The following is a 26,943-nucleotide window of genomic DNA, read 5'->3' on the forward strand; positions in this document are numbered from 1 at the left end:
GGCCATTTAGCTAGCTTCACACATCCCAAAATTGATAATATGGGACGTGAATGGATGACGAAGGTATGTGACTGGTTCAAACATAATCATGAGATGCATGTCATGTAAGAACATGAATACATGCCATGATCATGATGCGGTCGCGGCCGTTTTGCTAGCTCCACTTTTACCAAATTCGGTATTGCGGGACGTGAATGGATGAAGAAGGTATGTGTCACGTAAAAACATGATAATCATGACACGCGCGCGATGTGAGAACAATACATACCCACGCTCTTGATGCGCCCACGGCCCTTTTGCTAGCTTCACCAAATTTCGTATAACGTGACGTGTATGAACGATGGTGGTAAATAACGCGTCCAAACATGATACTCATGACGTACCTGTCCAATGGAACATGACAATTGGTAGGCTCACTGCATGCTTGCGGCCATTTCGCCTGCTCCAGATACACTAAATTTGGTATCACGTTACGTTACTAGACGACGAAGTAAATGATGCGTCTAAGAATGATAATCATGATATGCGTGTCATGTGAAACATGACATATGCTACGCTCATAGCGTGCTCGCGGCCGTTTCGGTCGCTCCACATACACGACATTTGGTATTATGTGCCGCGAATGAATGACAAAGATAAATGACACGTCCCAACTTGGTAATCTTCATATGCAAGTCATATAAAACATGACTACATGCTACGTTCATAGCACGCTCGCGGACGTTTCGCTAGCTCTACTTATGCGAAACAATTTTGTATTGGATGACGTGAATGAACGATGAACGTAAATGACACGTCCGAACAAGATATATATATGAAATGCGTGCGATGTAAAACATGACTACATGCTACGCTCGTGGCTTTGTTGCGGCCGTTTTGATAGCTCCACATATCACATATTACGAAGGTAAATCACACATCGAAACAAGATAATGATGGCATGGAAGTCATGTACGGCAAAATTTACGTCTGCTTGTACGTTGCGCTGATTTTAAAGTGACACATAAACCTTCGTCAACTATGCTTCGCACATAGTCGATTCCCACAGTACGTGAGATCTGGCAATTTTTTCACTCTCGTCAATGTATACGACTTTGTCGCATAACACTGCGCTGATGTGTCAAAACCATGTTTCTCCTATGCTGTTGAGCAATTGATCTACGTATTCATTTTTCTCTCCTGTTTGAGGCTGTTGAGGCTCACAGTATTTTTTAAATAGAAAACTTCGATAAAGGGTGCCAGCTTATATATAACAAACATGTTCACTGTTAAGTTAATTGCAGTATATTTAGAGATTCCTTAATACCACTCATCGACGAATAGGCGAGATTAACGGACACTCTATAGGCCCTTATATTATGACAACAATCAGGCAATAGTATGAACTAAAATCAGTGTGCATTCAAATAAAGGTGGTGCTCCTTCACTTCAGTGAAATGTTGACAGTGCATTGGCACTACAGGCGATTATAAAGCAGCGTGCAAGACCTTACTTTACAAGAAGTCCCCAGGTTACAGAAAAAAATTAAAGATATGGTGTTTCATTTAGGTATGTCGGTGCGTACTAATGATGCGTACTAACGAGGATAGACAGACACAAAGAAACACAGACATAGCCGTTGACTAAAAACTGAGGTTTTACTGCTGATACATTAAATATTATCAAGTATCAACAAAAAAGAACAGAAATAAGTGAAGCGCTGCAAAAAGACCTAGGCTTGATAGAACGCACAAAGCAGCTAACAAAGAGGGACTGTATTTATCTTGCCCATGACAGCAAGGCAACTCTTTATCTAAAATGGCTATTGATAAGTTGCTGCATTATACCTTCGCAATATTTCCGGCTTTTATCATTTGTCGGGCCACTTTATCGCCAGACCTGCGACAGTACGCTCGTGCTGAGTAGTGTGGAAAACTGCGCAAATAGAAAGACACTAGACTAGCGCTGATTGTCAACTGAAAATTGCTTAGAAGAAACAATATATATATATATATATATATATATATATATATATATATATATATATATATATATATATATATATATATATATATAAATATATATCTTTATATATATATATATGTATATATATATATATATATATATATGTGTGTGTGTGTGTGTGTGTGTGTGTGTGTGTGTGTGTGTGTGTGTGTGTGTGTGTGTGTGCGAGAGATCCAATAGACAAACATGCCAAGGAATGTATAGGGGAAGTTATCAGAACCATGCACTCTAAATAGGAAGAAAGAAAAGCGGGTGAAAAAATAACATGCCGTGAGCAGGAATCGAACCTACGACGTTTGAATATCGCATTCAATACTCTAACAGTGAGCTATTAAGGGGGCGATCCTCCCCCAGCCAATTTATTGGGTTTATATGTGAATTGAAACGTGGGAGTGTCAGTCAGCGCCACCTGTAGCCATGGCAGCGAGTGTGGCACACTCTTTTTATGAGCAACCAGGCAGTCCCAGCTCGCGCCTCGCGCTATTGTGTCGATGTCGCTGTGGTAGTGGGCATTCTTCTTCACTACATATCGTCCCCATCGGAAAAAGAGCCATTTTGGCGACTAATGGAGAACAGAGTACGAGCGGATTGTAATATGGGTTCAGCCGCTGTACGTGAACGGTTTCGCGACCGCGAAAGCGCTGGTCTGTGGATGGCGTCACGGGTTCGATGACATAGTTAACAGGTGAAGTCTGCGAGACAGTGCAGTAAGGCCCATGATATTTCAAAACTAGTTTCGAAGAAAGGCCTGTAGGGACAGCTGGAACCCAAAGCCACACAAGGATGTCCGGGACATAGTTAAAGGTATGGGTGGTTATCGTCACGCCGGGATTATAGTGTCCATTGCTCGATGGTCGTAAACGACTGGGCGAGCTTACGACTTTCCTCGGCGCAGCGGGCAGCTTCAGAGGTGGGCGTAGACTCGGAGGAATTGGTTTGGTAGGGCAGAATGGTATCTTGTGTGATGGAAGGGTTTCGGCCATATAACAGGAAGAATGGCGAAAAACCCGTAGCCGCCCTCTGAGCAGTATTGTAGGCATATGTCACAAAATGCAGAATGAGGTCTCAATTTGAGTGGTCTGAGGCAACATACTTAGATATCATGTCGCCAAGGGTACGGTTTATTCTTTCCATCAAGCCATTCATTTAGGGATGGTAAGCGGTGGTAGTCCGGTGAATGATAAGGCATTCGACGAGGAGTGCGTTGACGACTTCAGAAAGGAACACACGTCCTCTGTCGCTGAGAAGTTCACGCGGCGCGCTGTGGCGGAGAATGAAGTTTCGCAGGAGAAAACATGATATGTCGCGTGCTGTGGCAGCAGGCAAAGCGGCTGTTTCTGCGTATCGCATCAAGTAGTCGACAGCGACAACGACCCAACGGTTTCCGGAAGCCGTGAATGGAATTGGCCCGTACAGATAGATTACAATGCGGTAGAAAGGCCTGGCTGGGCAAAGGATTGGCTGGATCGGACCAGAGGTGTGATGAGGCAGAGTTTTCTGTCGTCGGCACTGTGGGCGTGACTGGATGTACTTGCGATCAAAGGAGTACATGCCTCGCCAATAAAAGCGGGAGGCAATCCAAGCGTATGTTTTGAAGATGCCTGCATGTGCGCGCTAAGGGTCAGCGTGGAAAGCTGAACATATTGCCACATTGAATATGCAGCACCAAGAGAACAACAAAGAACGCGCGCAGCGAGAGAAAAAGACCAGGTTTTCTTCCGATCAGTTTGTCAGTGTTCTGGTACAATTAAAGTGAGATTCCTGAATTCAACTGCTGCTGTTTCTGCATTGTGACACTGGTGGAGGTGCTGGGTACATGTTCGGGACGCCTGACAACGGCCACGCATCTAGTTCACAAAGACTTCCGCGCATCGACACCCCCATTCACCGCAGCAGCCGCCACCTGTTAGGTCTCAGCCGGGAGTTCGGTCCATTGCCGGGAAGTGTGACCGTGCCAGAAAAGATGACGGCGCCTGGAAGCACTGGCCCCAACATGTCCAACCCAAGCACAACACAGGTGACTGTTTTGAACCCTCCACTTCCGCATGACTTCCACGGAAATGCATATGAGGACGCACATGACTGGCTCGAGGAATTCGAGCACACAGTGACTGTTAACGGGTGGAACACCACACAGAAATTAGGCTACGTTTATTTTCCGCTTCAAGACAGAGCCCCAACATGGTTCACGAATCGCGTGTGGTCATCTTGGCCCGAGTTCCGGCAGAAGTTCCTCGACACGTTCGCGAGCACCGAAAGACGAGAAATCGCACAGCGTCTCCTCGAGTCACGGAATCACAAACCAAATGAATCCATTACGATGTTTGTTGAGGACATGGTTCGGCTACAACACCACCACCACCACCACCGACATGGTTCGGCTATTTTGTCGAGCAGCTGCAACACCACCACCACCACCGACATGGTTCGGCTATTTTGTCGAGCCGATCCTAATACGGCCGAAGCCAAAAAGGTTAGCCACGTTATGTTGGGCGTTAAGGAGCAGCTTTTCGCTGGTCTTGTGCGAAATCCGCCTACAAGTGCTGATGAATTCTCCAAGGAGGCGACATTTTTCAAACGCGCACTGCATCTACGCTATCTCCAGTATGACCGCCCAACCCACAGTGCACCGATAAGCCTGGCAGCCACGACCACAGCAAACACACCCGACGAAGGTTCTTTGCACCAACTAATACGAGAAATCGTAAGAAGCTCGTCGCCAAACCGAATGACTGCACGATCACCTCAGTAACAGAAGTTGTACGCTACGCCAGGAGATCATACAAGCGCTCTCGCTTCCTGAGCCGAACACGAGCACTTCCAGGGCAAGCTATGCAAACGTAGCCCGCCGACAGCCAGCGAACGTGCCGACACCACATCGGTACCACCAGCAACACGCGCCGACAGCGCCTTGGTATATTACAGAGAAACTTCGATGCCGAGGCGGCCACCACTTCGCAAAACTGACATCTGGCGTACTCCTGACTATAGGCCCCTGTGCTTTCATTGTGGGGAAGCAGGCCACATCGTTCGGTATTGCCCGTATCGCGTCGCAGGGTACCAAGGGTTTCCTGCCACAATTCCTCGGCGCCATTTCAACGAAACACCTGACGTCGACACGAGTGTCATGACTCCGCGGGATGTTCCTCCTGGGTTTCGGTCATGCTCACCCTCTCCTGGGCGTTATTCCCCATCCTTTAGACGGAGCACCACTCACATGCCAAGAGGGAGATCTCTTAGTCTACGCCGGGGAAGCTATAAGCAGCGACCTCAAGGGAAGGTTGCGAATCGTCCAAGTGCTGAAAATCCCCCACTACTGCCGAGCGAAGAGAGACAAATTTTCAATGATTCGACAAAAGATGGGGTTGTTACTGCCGAAGTTGCAATTACGATTGACGGATATGACGTCAGGGCATTGGTCGACACTTGTGCGGACTTCTCAATAATGAGTGAGAGCCTGGCAGACAAGCTCAGGAAGGTTAGAAAGGAATAGAATGGACCGCAAATTAGAGGAGCTGGAGGGCAGCTACTCACACCTACCGGAAAGTGCACCGAAAGAATGAAGATAGGGGTGCATCCTTCGTGGCAACTTTCGTTATTCTTTCTGAGTGTTGCAAACAGGCAATCTTGGGGATGGATTTCTTGCGTAAATATGGTGCTATCACCAATAAACCGGACGGTGTACTGACCTTTTAAGCGGATCAAAGCGCAGTGCTACACCGAAAATCCCTGCAAGTCATTGACGATGTCACCATACCTCTGTTATCGTGCCGCCTTGTTTCGGTCACGTGCAGCGAGCAGAATACTGGAGAAGGAATCGCTGAACAAGTATTGACGATTCTACTCTCACGGAGTCGCAATCGCCAGAAGTATCGTCGATGTTGTGTGCGGTGAAGCGGAGGTTCTGCTGACGAATTTTACTAACGAGCAACGACACATTACACAAGGCACTACAGTTGCCTACTTCGACGAGATCACCAAAGTCCGCGAGTGCTGTGTAGTACAACAGGACGAGCCACAAGCCACGTCAGCGCCACCACCTATTGACGTAAGCACCAATTTGTCACCAGCACAGAGACAGCGTCTAGTAGATCTTATTCATCAGTTCAAAGACTATTTTTCATCGACCTCGAGGGTCAGTAAAACGCCACTGACGAAGCACCGGACAATTACGGAGGAGACGGCAAGGTCAATACGACAGAACCCATACCGCATAACACCGAAAGAGCATGAAGCAATCCAGAAACAAGTGAAGAAAATGCTCGATGATGACATCATCCAGCCGTCAAGAAGTCCTTGTGCATCGCCGGTAGTGCTGGTTAAAAATAAAGACGGAAATGTGCGATTTTGTGTCGACTACCGCAAGCTGAACCATGTAACAAAGAAAGACGTATACCCATTACCGCGCATTGATGATTCACTCGACAGGCTGAGGTGTGCACGCTACTTCTCGTCAATGGGACTCAAAAGTGGGTATTGAAAAATTGAGGTCGACGAGCGAGATAGACAAAAAATGGCTTTTGTAACGCCTCACGGGCCTTAAAGTGTTGTCATTCGGAGTGTGCTCAGAGTTTGAAGTCTTTCCATTCGGATTGTGCTCAGCCCCAACAACCTTTCAGATACATATGGATACCGTTCTTTCAGGCCTTAAGTGGCAGACATGTCTGGTCTACGTAGACGACGTCATTGTTTTTTCAAAAAAAACATATGAGGAACATCTGGGCAGGCTGCTATCGGTATTCAGGGCAATAAGGTCTGCCAGCCTACACTGAAACCCGAGAAGTGACACTTCGGTGTCAAGGAGCTCCAATTTTTAAGCCATGTGGTGAGCCAATAAAGTGTTCGACCTGATCCCGATAAGATAGCGGCCGTACAAAATTTTCTGTTGCCAACAGATGAGAAAACAGTCAGGCGTTTCTTTCTCCTATGCGCATACTGCCGAATGTTTATTGCCAATTTCTACCACATAGCCTCGCCATTAGCACGGCTCATAAGAGAAGAAGTTTTGTTCACTTGGAGCGACGATCAACAGGCGGCATTTGACGATCTCCGACAACGCCTGCAGACTTCGCCTGAGCTCGCTAACTTTGATGAGGATGCTCCTACCATGGTCCACACAGATGCCAGCAACGTGGGTTTAGGCGCTGTACTCGTCCAGGGGCAAGACGCAGCCGAGCGTGTGATCGCATATGCTAATAGGACGCTTTCCCGCGCCGAGTCCAACTACTCCACAACGGAAAAAGAGTGTCGTGGAAGGAACGACCTCTATGGTCGTTCCTTCTACGTAGTCAGCGACCAATATTCCCTCTGCTGGCCGACACATTTGAAAGACCCGTCTGGTCGGCAGGCACAGTGGCGCTTACGCCTTCAAGAGTTTGATATGACGATCATGTATAAGTCCGGACGGCAGCACGTGGACACCGATTGCTTATCAAGGTCACCGATAAAGCACGACGCGGACACAGAAAATGACAGCACGGCGTTTGTAGGAGTCGTCGACATTACTATGATTTCAAGCAAGCAGAAGGAAGACTGTGAGTTGCTTCCCCTTATTGAATTTTTGAATGGCCGAACAACAACCCTCCCTAGAAGATTTGCAAGGAGCCTGCCGTCATTCTGCTTACGTAGTGGGGTGTTCTATAAGAACAACTTTTTTCCAACAGGAAGCACCCACCTATTTGTCGTTCCGACGTCAATCCGCGAGGAGATACTTTGCGCTTGCCACGATGAGCCAACGTCTGGTCACCTCAAATACACACGCACATTGGCCAGAATCCAACAGAAATACTACTGGTTAAGACTTCCAGCTATTGTGAAACATTACATGCGCACGTGCCTTGATTTCCAACGAAGAAAATCGCCACCGTAAAAACCAGCTGGGCTATTACAACCAATTCAAGTGCCCATGGTACCTTTTGCCCAAATTGGAATGGATCTCCTCGGACCATATTCGACTTCCCATGCTGGCAACAAGTAGGTAATAGTCGCCACTCATTATCTTACGAGCTACGCGGAAACAAAGGCTTTGTCAAGTGGCACCGCCGTTGAAACTGCACGATTCTTTGTAAAAAATATCGTCCAGAGGCACGGTGCTCCGACAATCATAATAACGGATTGAGGTGCCGCTTTCACGGACACGATTCTGAAGACAGTGCTTGAGCTCAGTGGAACAGCCCATCGGAAAGCTACTTCCTATCATCCACAAACCAACGGCTTAACAGAACGCCTGAACAAGGCTATTGCCAACTTGTTTAGTATGTAAGTTGACGCGGATCACAAGAACTGGGACAACATTCTACCGTACGTCACGTTCCCCTATAATACAGCGCAGCAAGAAACTACACTAAGAACGCTGTTCAGCCTCCTTCATGGCCGTGAAGTGACGACGATGCTTGACGCCTTGTTACTTCACGACTACAATGACATCGATTTGGACGCTGCATCTTTTACCCAACGAGCAGAAGAAGCGAGGCAGCTTGCACGCGTTCGAATCACGCAGCAGCAAAATTACGATGCCCAACGTTAAAATCTGCGACACCGACATGTTGTCTATCGGCCCAGCGATAAAGTCGGGAGATGGAGCGCTATTCGCTGCCGGGGACTGTCTGAAAAATTGCGGAAGAGTTATTTTGGCCCCTACACCGTTTTACAACGCCTGAGCGACGGTAATTACGTGGTCGTTCCTGACAGCCCCTCGACAACTCACCAGCGAAAACCAGAAATTGTGCACGTTGTACGAATGAAGCCCTATTTTTTGGACTGATTTACACCGTACATCTATTACACCGTCTTTTGTAGAAGAGGATCGGGACGCTGCTCTCTGGAGAGGGCAAATGCTACATTGAATATGCAGCCCCAAGAGAACAATGAAGAACACGCGCAGCGAGAGAAGAAGACGAGGTTCTCTTTTGATCAGTTTGCCAGTGTTCTGGTAGAGTTAAAGTGAGTTTCCTGAATTCAACTGATGCTGTTTCTGCATTGTGACAATATTGCAGCACGAAGGTGGCGAGGTACGACCAGTAACCACTTTCGGCCGTCAGACTTGTAATTCCTGCGATAAAGAAGGTCGTCATGGATCTCAAAGTGAACCGCTTGACGGCGCAATGTTCGAGAAGATGGAGAAGTCGACGGGTCTGAAAGCAATGACCGAGGAGCGTTGATCCAGTCATCCTTACGTTGCTCAGACGCCACGTCACAGTTTTCTGGAAATGCAACCATTTCATCCACGGCAGATAAACAGGCAGAACTTTCCGATGATACAGGTGAACGCGATAGGGCGTCGGCATCAGTGTGACGTCGGGCAGACCTGTAGACAACACGCAAGTCAAACTCTTGCAATGGCAAAGCCCAGTGAGCTAAACGGCCGGAGGGGTCCTTCAACGTGGAAAACCAACAAAGTGCATGGTGATCGGTGACTACGTCGAAAAGGGGACCTTACAGGTACTGTCTAAATTCTCCTAGAGCACAAATAATTGCCAGACACTGCTTCACTGTTACAGAATAATGTTTCTTCGCTTTAGTGAGGGTATGGCTTGCGTCAGCGACTACGTGCTCCTGGAATCCCGATTTGTGCTGTGCGAGTACGGCGCCGAGTCCAACACCGCTTGCATCGGTGTGTACCTCAATCAGAGCCGTCGAACGAAGTGACGCAAGATTGTCGGTGAGGTTAAAAGGTGGCGCAACGTTTTGAAGGCATCATCACAGGCGGGTGACCAAGCGTTACTTTTCGAGTCATTCCGTAAAAAATCATTCAAGGGGGCGGTGAAATACGAGCAGAATCCAAGGAAGCTGCGTAGATCCTTCAGAGATGAGGGTTTAGGGAACTATGCAACTACCTGAAGCTTGGCGGTGTCAGGAAAAATACCGTCTTTAGAGACAACATTGCCGAGAATCGTGAGCTGACTTGCGCCGAAGCGGCATTTTTCCAGGTTCACCTTAAGGCCGGCGTCAGTTAGGCACTGTAGTACTTCATCTACCCTGCGGAGATGCGTGAAAAAGTCTGGCGAAAATAAAACCGCGTCATCTGAGTAGCACAGGCATGTTTCCCACTTCAAGCCACGCAAAAGTTTGTCCATCATCCGCTCGAATGTTGCGGGCGCGTTGCAATGACCAAAAGGCATCGCGCGGAATTCGTAAATGCCATCAGGTGTGACCAAGGCCGTTTTAGGCTGATCTTCAGGCGCCATGGAGACTTGCCAGTAGCCGCTCTGTGTGTCAATAGAAGAGAAGAACTCCGCATCTTGGAGGCTCTCAAGGGCATCGTCGATTTTCCGCAAGGGGTAAACGTCTTTTCTTGTTACTTTGTTAAGATGACAGTAGTCAACACAGAAGCGAATTGACTGGTCTTTTTTCTTAAGGAGAATGACTGGAGATGCCCAGGGGCTATTCGAAGGCTGGATGACGCCCCGCTTGAGCTTGTCAGCTACTTGGTCACCGATAACCTGGCGCTCTGTCGCGGACACGCGATAGGGCCTTTGACGCAGTGGTGCATTGGTGCCCGTGTCGATGCGGTGACACACAGCTGATGTGCGGACGAGGGGACCATGCTGGCAGTCAAAGCAAGAACGAGACTTGTTCAGGAGTCATGTAAGCTGACCACGTTGCAAAACGGTTAACGTGTCGGCGATGAAGCTGCTCAGTATGTCAGGTCTAGTAGTCTGCGGTGAAGAAGCACAGGTCAATCCAGCGACTTCGTGTTCGGCGAAAGAACCAGTAGGCATGTCAATAATTGCAGAAGGGTCGAGACTGTAAACACGCCCGACGCACTCGCCCTGAAGTAGTGTTACTGGATATGACAGCAGATTTCAGATCAGCAGTCTGCTGACACCGTCATGAAGTTCCAAAAGGGCATGAGGTAGCGGCGAACACTTGCGACGAACAACAACGGAAGATGGCGTGAAAAGGGCACTTGACTCGGCCAGCGCGTTGCAAGACACCATGGCAAGCGCAAAAGAGTGCGGCGGTATGATAACGTCTTCAGCAATGAATAGTTTGTCCCTGGTCTCAACAGCGTCATGTAAAATAGCGTCGCTAAACACTTGAAATGCCACCTCAGCGCGCGAGCAGTCGATGACGGCCTTATTATCGGAGAGAATGTCCCAGCCCGAAATGAGGTCATGGGAGCAGGAATTCAACACTAGTAATTCAACGACATAGACGAGGCTGTCAATCGCAATGCGAGCAGTGCAGGCAGCGGCCGGCGTGACGTGCTCTGTGCTTGCTGCACGAAGCGATATACTTGCTTGTCGTGTCATAACTTTTTTGAGCAAGTGGCAGAGTCTGGCACTGATCACTGAAACTGCGGCACCAGTGTCGACAAGAGTAAGTGCAGCGACGCCGTCTACATATACGTCCAGTACATTCGTCGGTGAAGAGAAAGGCGTTGGTCTTTTCGCGGGTGTCGCAGTTCCTGAATCTGGAACTGCGGCAATTAGTTTTCCCGCTCCGGCGATGAAGGACGACGAAGCATCGGCGATGGCGAGCGGCGTCGAGGTGATGGCGAGCGACGGTTAACAGGAGGGTGGTTGTCGGCGTACTATGATATCTGGTCGGGATGCTGAGAGCCTGCGAACGAAGGGCGCGGTGGCACACAAGGGACATGTCTGAAGCTCTAGTGGTATTTCTGGTAGTAGTTCTGGTTATAGTCAGGGAGAAGCTGACGGCAGTATCGCGCTACGTGGCCAGGCAACCCACAGGCAAAGCATATCGGCTGATTGTCAGGTGTACGCCATTGTCCAATACTCTGGAGGGACCTTGGCTGAGCGAACCGAGGAGTAGGCACGGCGGATGGTAGTGACCTAAACGTCTGAACAGGTGGCCTTGTGGCAACCTCAGCATTCCTTAGAGGTGCATTGACATCGGCACAGGCCAAAAGTGTCGACACTGACAAAGTCTCGCGGGCAGGTGGCAGAGCCGCGCAAACTTGCTCCTGGATCACCTCACGAATGTTTGCTGGCAGATGTGATGGTGGCTGGCCGGCTGTTGATAGCAGCGACAGCTGACGAGAAACCTCAGCGCGAACAAACTCTTTGATCTACGATAGCAGCAATTGATGGTCAGAAGTTGTCAAGCTTGGAGGGTGTCATCCGGGACGTTAGGGCGTCGCGTGAGAAGACGCTGTCGTTGGAGCTCGTCAAAACTTTGACACGGCTCGATGAGCTCGGAGACAGTGGCAGGGTTTTTCGAGAGGAGCATTTGAAAGGCGTCGTCAAAGATGCCTTTCATAATGTGGCGTACCTTGTCAGTTTCCAGCATCGTCGTGTCAACACGCCGGCAGAGGTCGAGAATGTCCTCGATGTAGCTGGTGAGTGTCTCACCAGTTTGTTGGGACCGGCTTTGTAGTCGTTGTTTTGCGCAAACTTGCACACCCCAGGGCGTCCAAAAACAGCTGTTATGCAGGACGTGAAGGTCGTCCTAGTAGGAATGTCCGTCTCGTGATTTCTGTACCACGGCTTGCTGACATGCGTTAAAAAAAACATCACCGTACCCAGTTTCATAGCATTATCCCAATTGTTGGTAGCGCTGGCTCGTTCATAGGATTCCAGCCATTCCTCAACCTTTTTCTCGTTTGTGCCGCTGAAAATGTCGGGTTCACGCAGGAGCTGGGCACCGGGACAGTCCCTGGGTGGCGAAGCCCGGGGGGGGGAGGGGGGGGGGGTGTGAAGACAGCGTCGTCAGGCATGACGGACGGCATCTTTCGGCTACGCAATTCCAGGCTCGTGGAAAACCGCCGCAGCCTCCATAAAATATAATGTAAATGCAAGGCGATAAGCGGTAGCACCGTCAGGGCAGAAGCAGCAAGAGCTGGTCGGATATACGGTCGTCGTCGCAGCAGCAACCAGGCAGTCCCAGCTCGCGTCTCGCGCCAACATGTCGATGTCGCTGCGGTAGTAGGCATTCCTCTTCACTACACTTCTAATTACTTCCCTTATACAATCGTTGGCATTATTATCTGTTACGGCTCAATAATATTGTGTAAAAACACCGAAAAACGAGCCCTTAAGTATACAATTCTTTCTTTATATATATATATATTTAATTTTTTACAGTAACTTACAGAGCCCTCGAGGGGCATTGTTTAAGGGGGCGGTACAGATAATATGTTATATATATATATATATATATATATATATATATATATATATATATATATATATATATATATATGTATATACATATTATCAACACATACATAGGCAAATAAAGAATATAATATAAAATGCCGTTCAACTTATGAACATGTAAGCAAAATACATACTCGAAAAGTGAGTTACAGTATGTGAAGGTGAAATACAAAAAAAGAACTATTATGACAGTTCGTATAGGTTTACCTATACCCAGTAAAAATGCCAGATTTACCCGCTCGTTTCCGGCGGCTCTCCGTCACTCCTTTCTAGTTCCTCTCCTTCTTCTGCTTCTTGTTATCTGTTGCTACCTCGTTCGCCCGTTTGTCTCGTTTTTTGTGATCGGTTTGGAGGGTATTCAAGCTGTGAGGGTTACCCTCTGCTACGAGAACTTGTACCATTTCACTTAGATCCTCCGAAGAAGGCTGGTTCACCAGCCAAAATTGTTAGGAATAAATAAATATTTTATTGGTTTGTTTCCTATACTGCACTATTCTCGAAGTTTATAACTAGTTATATATATATATATATATATATATATATATATATATATATATATATATATATATAGTTACTCTCGCGCCTGCTCTTACATTGTGAAAAAACTAAAACTAAAACCGCTGAAACAACTGTGTAGACACGAGGCATCCAGCCCTAACAACGTTTGCGGCAATAATAAAAAATGCTGCTTCGTTCGCTATCAAGCAGAGCAATAGACAGTTCATTGACGTGGTTATTGCCTCCTTTAGAATTTTGTACGCTTATAATGTTTCCCTTGTCAGCTAGTCACGGTGGCCAGTGTGTCTAAGGTGCAATACCCTGAACTAAATTTTGGTACTCCCTCAGTCTAAAGTTGGCACACTGCCCCGTCTGATCCATAAAAACGCATACGCACGGAAAGAGTATGCTGTACAGAATTCCAACGGCACACTCTACATATTTTTCTGCTAAATGGAGCATGCATTTTGCGTCATCAGAGCGTTTTCGACACGTTTATGCACCACCGCGCCAGCATCGCTGATCTTAATCTTGGCAGCAAAAACCACTTCAATGCCTTGACGTGCGCTTCTCGAACCTTGACCTTCTCGAACCTAAGCGAGAGTTAGTGAAAGTAATATACAACGACGAACTCCTTCTTTTTTGGCTAATGTTGGCTTACTTTTAAAGTCGCTCTTCAAACTACGCATAAACTTGCGGCAAGCCGGCAAAACAACATTATTCGTATATTTAGCTTCCTTTAGCCTGAGAGCTTGCGATTGTACGGTCCCGGCAGTTTTGTGATCACATGATTTGGAGATTTTCGAATATGCAGAACCAAAGAAAAGTAAGGGCTTGGAACTACGAGGGAGTTATTGCCAGCATAATGTCAGCGCTCGTCTTGTCACTTTCTATTACATTGTCTTCGTTTTTCGCACTATTTAGCTCGAACTCTACCGCTGGTTATTTTCAGCACTTATTCAGAATATCAGCAGTGAATACCCAGTTGTTCAGAAATTGACAAAGTCACATTTAACTTATGTTCTAACAATCATTTATCAATGCATCGATTGGTGCAGCTTTTTAAGTACGTCCGCAAATTGGGGAATGTCATAAACTACTCTCTCTGTACGTGGCACGAATCTATCTCAAGGTTTAGTGGCGCAGCCGACCTTCGCACGACCCATCACATTTACTCGTTAGCGAAGGCGTGATAGGTAGTCAGGAGGTTAAAATTGAACGTGCATCCCATTTCTGCTACCCACTTCTCTCACATTGTGCGAGATACCATGTACGTAGGTATTGACCGCGCCCTTTGCCTCTTACACGAGTCTTACTTGCCTGATATATCGCCTTCGACGACGAAAACAACAAAGAGCGCACGTGACAGTACTGGCGCTGTGGCACGAGTGCGAGCCTTGTGTCGGAAACTGGCCAGCAGTGATGCAAACGCCTGAACCTATTCCTGCTGACACGTTCACCCTTCCTGATCCTATGTAAATTGTCTATAGCCACAGGCGAGTGCACAAATGTAAGAGTTAGCGACGACGAAGACTGGACTCATCGGCACTCCACCGACTTCAAGGAAACGACATAGCAACGCCTTATATGGGTCGGCTTCCCGAAGTCAGCAGAACTATGGCTCCTGGAAATCCTTTTATGGGAGGCTGCAGTTCTTCGTGGCTAACGACATTACCAACGCATCGAAGAAACGTCCTTATCTGCTAACGCTCTGTGGGGAGAAGACCTATGACATCGTCTGTGCCCTCACTCAACCCAACCAGCCCAATCAATTTAGTTATGAAGACATAGTCGAGATTTTAAGATTCTTGAATCCACAAACGTCTGAGGTCTTCCGCAGGACGCGGTTCCAGTGACGTGGCCAATGGAACGGCAAATGGGTCAATGACTACGTTACAGCACTCAAGAAGCTAGCTGCAGATTGCAATTTTTGGACAAAGGCAGACGCTGCCGCGAATGTGACAATGCTGCTTATTGACGTCACGCTGAGTGATCGTTTCGTTTCCAGTCTTCTGAATAAGTAAATCAGGCAATAGCTCTTCGCAGAAAAAAGCTTGACGTGTAAAAAATCTTTCAACCTCGCACTACGAGTTGAAAACGCCATCGAAGACAAGATGAACGCGAAAACCGAATTTAACGAGATTCGCCAATGTTGCAAAAGCGTCGGCCAGGTAGAAGGCCAAGTTCGCTCGAGTACCTCTGACCGAAACAGGAGACAACATCGTTGGTGCTGCAAAGTGCTACATAATCCGGGCATCGCAAGTCTCATTGATTGATATGTGGGGTTTAACGTCCCAAAACCACTATATGATTATGAGAGACGCCGTAGTGGAGGACTCCGGAAATTTAGACCACCTGGGGTTCTTTAACGTGCACCCAAATCTGAGCACACGGGCCTACAACATTTCCGCCTCCATCGGAAATGCAGCCGCCGCAGCCGGGATTCGAACCCGCGCACTGCGGGTCAGCAGCCGAGTACCTTAGCCACTAGACCACCGCGGCGGGGCCATCGCAAGTTTCAAGCAGCTTCATATAACTACTATAAGAAACGCTTACACACTGAAAGACCTGCCGGAAAAAGCGAAAAGAGGCAAAACCCAGCATTAACAACAAGCATATGCGAAGAGGAACTTCGACAGTAGCCGTAACACCAGTGACAACTCCGCGAGAGTTATCAGGCGTAGCCCTTTACGAGCTCAACATAATAATCAACGGGTCCTACCTGCAGAAGGTCATGATTCGGCTACGCGTACATGACAAGTTCTTAAATTTTGTATTCGCCTCGTGTGCAGCCTTCACACTCAACAGTGAGGCCACATTCAAAGCTTTGTGGTCAGATGACCTACCACGGATCAGACTAAGATTCCCCTACGCACATGGTCAGTATAGTCTCTTTCCATTCTGGTGCAACAGTGATTGTTACGCACAGAAACAAGCCCATTTTATTACCGTTTGTCGTCATCGAGGGAGCATATTTTAACCTCCTCGGGCGAAACTGCTTTCATGAACTTGGTGTACAGATCACGGGCATGAATGATGTATCAGGCGAGGAACTTCTTTTGAAGCTTCTCTGCCAGTACCAGTTTGCATTCGAGGAGGATATTTCAGGACAAATTGGTCCTGCGGTACAACTAGACCTCGTGAAAGGAGCGAAACCGAAATTCGTAAAAGCACGGCCAGTTCTTCTTGCGCTGCGGTCAGCTTTAGAAGCCATAGGCGTATCAGTCGGGAGGGGGGGGGGGGGCAAAGGGAGCGTGAGCCTTCCACCCCTTTCGACAGTGGTCAATAATTAGCAAGTAAGGCGTAGTTTGAAATTTCGCCAATATTAGTGGTATGATGATTTTTCTTGTAGGATACATATATATTGTCACGTGCTACAAAAAGTCTTCAACTAGGAAGAACCGAGCCGGCGGAGAGACGCACCGAAGACTGGCAAGATGGCTGCTTCAATAAACAACAACTAGCCAGAGCACGCGCTGCCCCAGAACATCGTCTTCCATTCTCGCGCGTAGCCATGGCTTGCGCTCGTCGTAACTGGCGGCCAAGTGGCCTTATTCCCCCTCTGAGAAAAAAAAGGCATCACTCTGATGCTCGGAAAGTACAAAGGCAAAATCAGGGCGAACGAACAGAAAATACGCGCAAACACAAAAACAGCGATATGGTTTATGCGCAGTCGCACTACCGTGTGAAGTACGGCTTCAGGCGCACCACGTGGACAATCTCTGAGGAGGGCTTTCACCGTCGTGGCGAGAAGGTGCCGTCAGGGACTACCTCGTAGTTCACACCGCTCACGCGTCGCACGACTTTGTTTGGTTCGAAATAGCGACTGATGAGTTTTTCTGACAATCCCTGGCATCGGACTGGAGTCCACACCCAAACTTGATCGCCTGAATGGTATTCAACTTGTCGATGGTGAGCGTTGTAGCGGCATGCGTCTGTACTCTTCTGGTGCGTAATGTGTAGGCGTGCTAACTGGCGTGCTTCTTCGGCGTACTGGGTAAGCTGCACAGCATCAGGAGTGATAAAAGCATCGCAATTGTGTGAAAAGATCGCATCCAGCATGGTCTGTACCTCACGTCCATAGACAAGACGGAAAGGCATGAATCGCTTAGTTTCCTGGACGGCAGTATTGTATGCGAATGGGATGTCCCAGGTCCCAGGTCTTATGCTGGACATCTACGTACATAGATAACATGTCAACGATGGTCTTGCTGAGTCGCTTTATCAAGCCGTCGCTTTGCGGATGATATGCCGTGGTCTTGCGTTGGCTCGTGTAGCTGAGCTTGAATACGTCATGAATGAGCTGGGCCGTGAATGCTGTTCCTCTGTCTGTGAATACGCACGACGGGCGCCAGGTCGAAGAACGATCTGTTCCATAAAGAACTGGGTGACGTCGGAAGCCGTAGCGCATCGTAGTGCCTTTGTTTCGGCGTACTTCGTTAAATAGTCGGTGGCTACTACGATACACTTGTTGCGGCAGATGATAGCGAAAAGGGCCCCAGTAAATTCATTTCTATTTGATCAAATGGCGCTCTGGGTGGTTATATTGGTTGAAGAAGCCCCTCGGGCTTCAGTGGCGGGGATTTGCGGCGTTGACATTCCCGGCAGCTTTTCACGTATCGCTTAACTGATACAGAAAGCTTGGCCCCGTAGTATGCTTGTCGATCTCGAGCGAGAGTTTGATAGGAACCTAAGTGACGAGATGTGGGCTCATCGTGGCAGGCAAGAAGAATGTCGTCACGCATGTCAGTTGGCACAACTAGAAAATAGGTTCTCTCATTGCCCTTGGAGTTTTCGTATACAGGACCCCATCTCACAGACAGAACGACGACAGACTTCGAGAAATACATCGAAGTATAGACGAGTTGCGTCCTTCAAGGTTTTCGATAACTGCGCGAATATCATCGTCCGCACGCTGTCGCGTAATCAGATCTGTTGTAGTAAGGGTCCCAAGGAAACCATCGTCATCCTCGGTGTCGTGGCCACAAACTTCGACAGGTGCACGGGATAATGAATCAGCATCTTTGTGCTTGCGGCCCGATTTGTAAGTGATCGTGAAATCGTATACCTGCAGACGAAGACTCCATCGTGCCAGTCGCCCACACGGGTCCCGTAGGTTGGCTAACCAGCACAACGAATGATGGTCGGTCACTACTTGAAGTGGCATCCGTAAAGGTACGGCCTAGATTTTATCGTGGCCCGTACAACAGCGAGGCAATCTTTGCTTGACGCTTCGACGTGGAGTAGTTGACTTCGGCACGGGAAAGAGTGCGGCTAGCGTGCGCTATCACTCGCTCTGTGCCCTCTTGTTGTTGTACGAGGACAGCACCAAAAGCCACGTTGCTGGCCTCAGTATGAATTTCAGTATCAGCGTCTTGGTCAAAGTGAGCGAGAACTGGTGGTGTCTGCAAACGCTTTCATAGTTCAGAGAAAGCTGCATCCTGTTTTTCCTCCAAGACGAATGGAACATCTTCACGAGTGAGTCGAGTGAGCGGTTCAGCAGTCCTAGAAAAATTGACTATAAAGCGGCGGTAGTACGCGCAGAGCCCTAGAAAACAGCGCACTGCCTTCTTATGACGCGGAACAGGAAATGCGGCCGCGGCGGTACTTTTGTCAGGGTCTGGTCGAATACCATTTGCACTGACAACATGGCCGAGAAACTTAGGCTTCTTGTAACCGAAGTGGCATTTTTCTGGCTTCAGTGTCAGGTTAGCAGAGCAGAGCGCTTTCAGCACATTCTGCAGACGCTTCAGGTGCTCCTCAAAGGTGGCAGAAAACACGACAACATCATCGAGGTAAACTAAACATGTGTGCCACTTTAGACCGGTAAGAACAGTGTCCATCATTCTCTGGAAAGCCTCAGGTGCAGAAACGAGGCCGAAGGGAAGTACTTTGAATTCATATAGGCTATCTGGTGTTTCGAAGGCAGTTTTTTCACATTCTTGTTTATCAACGTCGATCTGCTAGTAGCCACTTTTCAAGTCTATTGATAAAAAATACTTGGCCTGCCGCAGTCTGTCGAGGGAATCGTCGATGCAAGGCAGCGGATAGACGTCTTTTTTAGTCACGCTGTTAAGTTTCCTGTAGTCCACGCAGAAGCGCAGTGATCCATCTTTTTTCTTCACGAGCACGATCGGAGATAACCAGGCACTTCGCGGAATTTGGATAATATCATCTTGCAACATCTCTTTGACTTGAGCATTTATAACGTCACATTCCTTTCCTGAAACGTGGTAAGGGTGTTGTTTTATGGGCGAAGCGTCGTTATACGTAATTATTTGGTGTTTGGTGATCGATGTCTGATGAACCTTCGAGGTGGACGCGAAGCACTCTTTAAATTGATATAGCAGTTCACGTAGCATGGTCTGTTGTTGTTCCGAGAGGGTCGAGTTGACATTAACTTTTTCAAGTAGTGAAGTCACGTCGCTTGCTGTCGGTCAAAGCCCGTCGTTGGTTGATGTAGATGCGAAGCATTCAGAAACCTCTGCGATAGGGTAGGCGAAAGCGATGGTGGTGTCACAAAACAGGTGCTGGTACTCGTTACTGAAATTAGTCGCAAGTAGGGTAGAGTGTCCGTCAGAAAGCGTGACGAGGTTGCGTGCAGCGCAGACACCTAGTGCGAACAAAAGCGTCAAGTTGCTTTTGGCGACAACCTCACCATCCCGTAACTTGTCAGACACCACATCGACTACGACGCTGGAACACGGAGGCAACGTGATGCTGTCGGCAGAAACGCGCAGCGTGCTGTCACGGATGTCGTCAGGTTTGTCGTAGGATCCAGCTGTCGAAAACGTCACGGTACGCTCTCGAAGATCGATAATAGCGCCGTGCTCCCGCAGAAGGTCGACTCCGAGTGCTAGGTTTCGGGAACAGTCACGAAGTACGAGTCAGCTGGCGAGAAACGTACGTCCCCGAATGCTTACACTGATAGTGCACATGCCGATTGGGGTGACTGCGTGCCCGCCAGCAGTACGAATTTGTGCTTCGTACCAAGGCGTTACAACTTTCTTTATGTGCGCTGCTAGTTTACCGCTTATGATCGAGTAGTCCGCACCTGTGTCCAATAATGCACTAACGTCGTGGTGACCGTCGACTACCACATGTATATCCAGAGCAAATATGCTTGTGGCTTTTGTCGCTGTCGTCGGGGAATCGCTCCGTGTCCGTGCTTGCGTCGGTGGAAGGCCTTGCTTGCGTCGAGTGTGAGCGGCCTCGCTCCCGAAGGTTGCTGTCGTTAGTTTTCCCGCTTAGGGCTTAGCGAGCGCGCCGGCGCCGCTCCTGCGAGGCTCCGAAAATATAGAGAAGATCGCCTTGGGGAAGGGGACCGCGACTGCCGCCGCTGTGGCATGCGCTGCTATGAGAGGTAATCTTCAATAGCTCTCGGTCTTTCGCCAAATCTCGGCCGTGGTGCGTCGAAGGCAAAACCCTGTAGTCCGAGGCGACAATAGGGACATTCCTGGTACACATTTTCAGCTTCACCACAGTGGTAACACAGTGGTCGTCTGTCCGGTGTGCGCCATACGTAGGATTTCCTGTGAGCGGCTGTCGATTTTCTAAGTGCTTAATTGGCTGCAGCGAAGGAACTGCATCCCGAGGCATAAGATTAACGAAGCGTGGTGAAGCAGGAAAATATCGGCTTACAGCTTCTACGTATGACGCACGATGTGGCTCTGCCGGCACAAGCGGGACATAGCTCGAAGGCGGTACTAGAAGAGCCTGTCGTACTTCGTTTCTGACAAGGCTGCAAATAGACCCTGCATTAGGTTGGGACTGGCACTGAATCTTTTGTAGTTCGTCGCGCACCACCGATCGAATGAGATCGCAAAAAGACTATGTTGATGTTGCTTGCCGCACCACCGATCTCATCTTCTGACGAATCGGCACTCACTTTCCGATCGTACACAGTAGAGCGCTGCTGCAGCACTTGCTACATGGTTGTGGCTTCGGTCAAAAATTCCGCCACGGTCTTTGGGGGACAGCGAACAAGGCCAGCGAAAAGCTGCTCCTTCACTTCTCGCAACAAATGACGGACCTTCTTTCCTTCTGCGAAAGAAAGAGGCTCGTCATTTCCTCGACATACATCATGACCCTTTCATTCAGAATTTGGAGGCGTGACTGAATTGCTCAATCGGATCGTTCGCGGCGAACAGAATTGGCCCAACTTGCCAGCAGGTATCGACGAAAGACGCTCCACGAGGGAAAAGGTTCACGGTTTTTGTACCAAGTACGAGCGCCATCCTCCAAGCTGAAATACACGTTCCTCAATTTGTCGAAGTCGTTTCAACCATTTTAATTCGAACCCGTTCGAACTGGGCTAGCCAGTCTTCGACATCCTCCAAGACAGAACCATGGAACACCTTCGGCGCACGTGGCTTCTACAGCGTATGATGCGTGGCTGCAGCGCTTTCCTGTGCGTTGGAGGCTGCAGCGCCTTCCGTAGCGTTCGGGGTGTGACAGACGTCATCTCGGGAAGAGGTCAACGCTCAGGAGGTAGTCGTTGGTGTCTTCGGCTTGAGCGGTGGACAGGTGTTGTCACTGCAGGTACAGGGCTACCTGGAGGCGTTTGGAACATCGGCTTGGGGTAACCGAGCAGCTCCACCAGTTGTGACGTGCTACAAAAGGTCTTCAACTAGGAAGAACTGAGCCGGCGGGGAGCCGCATCGAAAACTGGCAAAATGGCTGCTTCAATTATCAACAACTAGCCCGAGCGCGCACTGCCCCAGAACATTGTCTTCCATTCTCACGTGAAGCCATTACTTTGTACATATATATATATATATATATATATATATATATATATATATATATATATATTTATATTTATATATATATATATATATATATATATATATATATACGGGAGAGGTAGGCTTGCCCCCCCCCCCGCTCACGAAAGAGTTGGCACGTCTCTGTTCGAAGCTGATATGGATTGAGCCGGTGCGGCGTTCGGATTTGGCAACGCCTCTCGTACTCGTTCGGAAAAAAAATGCATCGTGGCAAATAAGCGGCGACTACCATTGCACAGTGAACCAGGTATCAAAAAAGGCACCCTACCCACTTCCCACAACTGATGAAGCACTCAGCCGCTTGAGCGAAGGCAAGATCTTCAGCACCATGGATTTCGCCAGGTGTATCAGCAAATTCACGTGACGCCAGAGAGCGCAGAGGTAATTGACCCTGAACACGCTAGAAGGGTGATACAAGGTCAAGAGATTGCTTTTCGGTATTTCTGCAGTTACAAACAATTTTTAACGCTCTATGGAGGCTATGCTGTCTGGCATCGCTATTTGGCAAGGTAGCGCCCTAGGCCCCTTTTTTCTAATTTACATTACTTACCTGCCATCTAAAAATTCATCAAACATTAGACTGTTTGCAGATATCTGCATCATTTCCCGCAAAATACGCTTATCCGCGGATCACATAGAACTTAAGAGGCATCTCGATGAAGTTACCTCTCGGTGCACACTATGGCAAATATCACTTACCACTGTTAAGGACAAGTTAATTACATTCAGCCGGGCGGCTGCATTTCTGATGGAGGCGGAAATGTTGTAGGCCCGTGTACTCAGATTTGGATGCACGTTAAAGAACCCCAGGTGGTCAAAATTTCTGGAGCCCTCCACTACGGCGTCTCTCATAATCAAATGGTGGTTTTGGGACGTTAAACCCCACATATCAATCAATTACATTCAGCCGCTAAAGGACCAGCTCCTTCTTGAAATATTGACTGCAGAATAAGACGTTAGTGTCCCCTGCCTGTTTCTACAATAACCTCGGTGTTCCTTCTTCAGTAATCTCTGTTGGTCCACTGATTACAGAAAGCAACATCATGCACATATGGTTGTTTTAAACGCAATCTCCGTTGAACTCTCACCACTACATTGAAACTCGCATACCATTCATTCACTCGCCCACAGTTGCAGTACGTATCACTAATTTGCTCACCCCATCAGGCTTGCTCAATAAACTTTCTTAAATCTATACAAAATCGCGCCGCACGTTTTATTTCCAGGAACTACAAATGTCACTCCAGCGTAACAAGCATTTTATCATGACTAACTCTTGCTACCTTGCAACCACGCAGGCTAGTTGCATTCCTGTTTTTATTTCATAAGATTGTCTATATTGCCTATAAGTGATCACTGCCTCTCATAAAACCTTTCGGCACCCCAAGTCAATTGAAAAACAGTATTTCAGGTAGAGCCTTTGCGTTTATTTCATCGGCCTTGGCACAACAATTATTCATTGGCATATGGTTCCGGAGCACATCGTTACTTATTTATACACAATACCTTACAGGCTGCTTATCCGAGCATTGTGTAGGGGGGGGGCGATATATGGTAAAACATGATATGTGATAAACATAGAAAAGTAATAAATCAAAACGGTACAATGTGGAAAGTGCACTGTGATATAAACGACTGCCAGAAAAGCAAGAGTAACAACCCAGTAGAAAAACTAAACAAAGGAAGAGCGTGCACGAAACACGGAACCTAATTAAAATGGACAGTCACTGGTTGTAAAATAAAGAAAATTTTGGCAGCGTTTACAATGCTACAAGGTGACATAATACAACGTTAAACTATTTAAAACATAAGATAACGCATCTAGAGAGAATAAATGAGAAATAACAACGTAAGCATGAAATGTCCAAATAGGCGGTATTGAAAGGCTTTGCGATTTGTGATCGAAGTGATATCACCAGGGAGATCATTACAAAGCTGGATGGCGTGTGGCAGCGCAGAAAAATTAAATGCCCTTGTATTGCCGAAGATGCGCTCGAAACTGCCCCGATTATGGAGCCACCTAGACATGCGCAGTGGGGTTTTCAAAGAAGGAGAATGAGGCCTGGTGTTTTGAACATATCCATGAAGCAGGCATAAAAGGAAAACACACCAGCGAACTTGAAGAGGGTGCTGCGAAAGTACGAGTTTGATTTCAGTAGTACTGGATTTTCATTCGTAACTTCCGGTGATAAAACGAGCGGCACGGTTTTGAACAAGCTCTAAGTCAGTAATAAAATAGTCTTGATAATGGGACCAAACATATGACGCGAATTCTAACTTCGGGCGATTGAAGGTAAGGTACGCTACTTGCGAAGGTTAGGTGGCGATTTGCGGAGGTTACGACAAGTGTATCCAAGCGTTTATGCTGCCATATAATAGAAAGAGGTTGTGGGGGTGCCATGAAAGATTTTGGGTCAATTTTATCCCTAGATACTTGAACTACTGACCACTAGATATAACAGAGTTGTTAGTGACGTAGGAAAAATCGGAGTTCGATTCTTTGCGTGTGAAGGAAATGAGTTCACATTTTCCAGAGTTGAATACCATGACACATTTTTGACACCACGTATTTATATGGTAATGTCATTTTGCAGCATGTGGTGATCATCGGATGATGTTACATTTCTATAAATTATACAGTCATCGGCGGATATTCTGATACTTCAGAAAATACTATTGGGCAGGTCACTAATGTAGATAATAAAGAGTAAAGGGCCTAAACCGCTACCTTGAGGGACTCTGGAAGTTACATCAGCTAAGGAAGAAACACTTAAAATTACGGTGAATTTTTAGCGAGATTATAAGAAATTTCTAATCTAAGATAAGCTAGCAGAGTCTAGTCCGACGGAATTTAATTGACAAAACAATCGATAATAGGCCACCCTGTCAAAAGCTTTGGAAAAATCAGGAAACGTGCTATCGGCTAGTAAGTTCAATGCTAGCAAGTTCAAGAAATGGCGTATCACACGACATATTTTTATGAAATCAATGTTGATTTATGAAAAAACACTATTAGTCTCCAAGTGGCGGTAGATGTGCGATGCAATTATGTGCCCTAGCATTTTACAGGAAATGCAAGTTATTGTAATGGGGTGGTAGTTGTCTGGTTGATTTTTCTTTCCAGCTTTGAATACCGGAATAACCCTGGCAACCTTCCAGTGTTTAGGTAGTTGTCCGGTCGACAATGATTGAATAAATATTCTGCACAGTATTTCACTTCAAAGTGGTAGGGTAATTTTCACTATCTTACCGCTTAAATTATCTACACCCACCGATGTTGATAGATTAAGGTTATGTATGAGACACGCAACTCCATCATCAGTGACCGTTGTTGGTGTCATATAAGGGTAACCTAAATCTGGAACATAAGACACGTTTAGGTGAACTTCTTTAGTAAATATCGACTAGAAAAATTTGTTGAGCTCATGTGAGCATTGCTCATTCGTTAATGGTGTGTTGTCGTCATTGAAAATACAGATTTGTCGCGATTAATTTCCAGGAGATATGGTTTGCCACAACTTTCGTGGGTTTGACTGCAACAGGGAGGGTAGGTCATGTGAGTATACTTGTTTTTGGCGGAACCTATTGCTGATGAATATTCTTTCAGTCATGTCTTGTACCTTTCCCGGGAAGATGCGCTGGATGAATGTTTGGCCGTAGTGTATAACCGCTTCTTTTCATTTCGCAGTTTGTGCAGTGATGAACTGAACCAATAATTTTTGTTATCGTGAGCAATAGAGATAAGAGGCACATAGCTGTCCAATAAATCTGACATTTTGTTTTAAAATGCAAGCCAATTTTCAGCCACAGACTGAAGAGAGAAAGATTGTATAAAAAACTGATGGAAGAAGACCACTAATTCATTGTTCATGCCTCTGTAGTCCCCTCTATCGTAGTTACGAATGAACTTCGTAGCCATGGAACTTATGTGTGGTACCGGTTTGTGGATGGTGAGTTGTAGGAGATCGTGGTCACTAAAACCATCACAGTATTCGATTGTGCCTATCGTATCAGGGGCGGTCATTAGCACCAAATCTGGAATATTATTACTTTGTTTGGGTTTATCGACCACTTGTGAAAAGTTGATTTCCAACGAAAGGTTAATGAAATCAGTTGAAGTTTGGCAGGGTGATGCTAAAGTGGGCCAGTCGATATTGGGTAAGTTAATGTCAACGAAAAATGTAAACGTGATCTGTAGGACAATCTTTTTATTGCGGCCGAGATGCGCTTTCGCAAATCGTCTTGGAATAGCGGACTAGCATCGAGTGGACGATAGCTAACGCCTATTAGTATGTTCTTGATGTCAGCCCTATACATGCTGCCCGTACTATTTCCCGATCAGAAAACGTATCAAGTACGAATGATGAGATGTCGTGTTTAATGGCCAGCAGCACCCCTCCACCTCTCCTTTGTGTGCGGTCACGCATATAAATGGTGTAGTCTCTATCAAACAGCAATTCCTGGTCTCTGATATTAGGGCACAACCAAGTCTCTAAGTGCTACGACCTTTGGACAGCTGTGATCAAGAAATG

The sequence above is a fragment of the Rhipicephalus microplus genome, chromosome 8, assembly GCF_043290135.1.
Source record: "Rhipicephalus microplus isolate Deutch F79 chromosome 8, USDA_Rmic, whole genome shotgun sequence".
Lineage (NCBI taxonomy): Eukaryota > Metazoa > Arthropoda > Arachnida > Ixodida > Ixodidae > Rhipicephalus > Rhipicephalus microplus.